Source organism: Austrofundulus limnaeus, unplaced genomic scaffold, assembly GCF_001266775.1.
Source record: "Austrofundulus limnaeus strain Quisiro unplaced genomic scaffold, Austrofundulus_limnaeus-1.0 Scaffold614, whole genome shotgun sequence".
Taxonomy (NCBI): domain Eukaryota; kingdom Metazoa; phylum Chordata; class Actinopteri; order Cyprinodontiformes; family Rivulidae; genus Austrofundulus; species Austrofundulus limnaeus.
In genome coordinates this window covers 202,657-204,566 of record NW_013953016.1, presented here as the reverse complement: position 1 = coordinate 204,566, position 1,910 = coordinate 202,657, and the positions used below count along the sequence as shown (strand labels likewise).

At 41.5% G+C, this 1,910-nt stretch overlaps 1 protein-coding gene across 1 annotated transcript in view; it reads right to left on the bottom strand.

Moving 5' to 3' along the window:
• The window catches only part of si:ch211-198n5.11 (methylcrotonoyl-coenzyme A carboxylase 2), a gene marked incomplete in the record, with an annotated part of 14,622 nt that overhangs the window by 5,312 nt on the left and 7,400 nt on the right, over positions 1-1,910 (bottom strand).

Genomic DNA, 1,910 nt, shown 5'->3' with positions numbered 1-1,910 from the left:
CATTATAACATGATATAAAACTCAAAAAAGTTAATTTTACATGACATTGCCCCTTTAATAACATCAAAGCCTGCATTAAAGTGTTGAATGAATGCAGCGGAAACATACCACRGTTTGTATTGCACTATCTGGATGATTTGCCGGTGGTTGGATTTGGAAGTTTGGATGCCGCTGCACTCCTGGGCAGAGTGGAGCGACTCAGCAGTGACGTATGTACCATGAGGGAAACGTTTCGGGAGCAGGTCAAGGYGTGTGAAAATCAGCAGTTAATAGCAGCGGCCCTGGAACGTCAGATCGATTTGATTGACCAGTCCAGGAACACCTTTGATGGTCAAACTGGGGAGACTGCATTCCAGGAGAAGAGCAGTAGTTCTGGCTTTGCTGTTCCTGTTGAGTCAGCAGGTCACATGGAGGAATGTAGGGCTGCTGGAGTTCAACCCAGAGGGACTGAGTGGTCCACAGTTGTCAAGAGAAGACGCCATACTAAGAAGGTGCCACGGGCTATGGGTGATAACGAGGGGGTAGCCATGCGAGCCCCAATACAGCGTGTATGGAAGAAAACTACTGGCATAACAGGCACGAGCACTGCTCGTAGCAYTCAGGTGTTTACTACTAAGCGGGTGAGTCTCTTTGCCTCTTGTTTTGATCCCGCCCTTGGAGCTGACACTTTAAAGGAATATCTTATGGAAAAGTTAAACAACAAAACGGTTATGTGTAAAAAGATTGCCTCTGCTCAAAGTCGCTAATGCTCACTTCATGTCACAGCTGAATGCCATTAACACCATGTATGATCCAGAGTTATGGCCAGCTGGGGCGTATATTCACCGCTATTATGAAGCACGTGGCAACCGACATAAAAACAATGCAGCTGATCATCCCTCAACTACGCAAGGAATGACCTGACGGATGAGAACAGCGGCTAAGAGATGAATGACTAAAAATGACTTTTTCCATTGTGTCTTACAATGCTCGTGGTKTGCATATAGGACATAATGATGGGGACAAAGCACAGCGTTTTATTGTGGACAAGCTTTTTAAAGACTATATAGTATCAGAGAGCAATCGTGAACAATAACTATATTAATAWACAAAATCCAAGATCCCCACTTGTCAATTATTTGGGGGTGGCCAATCAGCTCTGCCCCTTCGTTTGTCACTTTGTACTGATGAAAGTTAGTGATTTTTTTATGTGTACGAGACTTTTTTAGCAAAACAGGACCTTAGTAATTTGAACGAGTTACATAAGGACTTTTATAGTGCTGGAGAGTCAACTACTGATCTCTGTTCTAATTTAATTAAAAGCAGGATACCTGGTGGTGTAGCCAGTTTTTCGAGGAAGATCTTTGATAACCAGGTGAAAGTGTTAAGATTTGAACTGGTTTGGATGATTGGGATTGAAGTTTATTTTAATGAATGTATATATGCCATATGAGTGTAYAGCTAACAAAGAGGAGTATGCAGAAACTGACTGTGGCCAGTGGTGGGCAGCGCTAATCCAAAAATTAGCTCCGCAATTTCTAAAGCGCTTCTGAAACTATTTAGGTCCGCAACTTCAAAAGTGCTTATGTCATAGAAAAACTAGCGGAAGCTAATTTTAAAGTGCAATCTCAATTTGACACTTACTAGCTAGCAACAATTCATGTACAATATATGCAAAACACTGCCAACTAGCGGTGTACGAACCCCTTTACAGCTTAATCCTACAAGTGTCGATTGCTGGGGATGTTTATTTCCTGACACAGAACTTTGGCTCCTGGTGTAAAAATTAAAAAGTTGTTGAGGATTGCTAGTTCGGCTGATCTTTGTCTTTTTATTTTGTTTGTTGTAGATTTTTCATTAAAGAAGAATCAATAAAGTAATTTTAAAACTGTTTATTGGAAAACTGAAGCGATGCATTCTGGGTACATGAC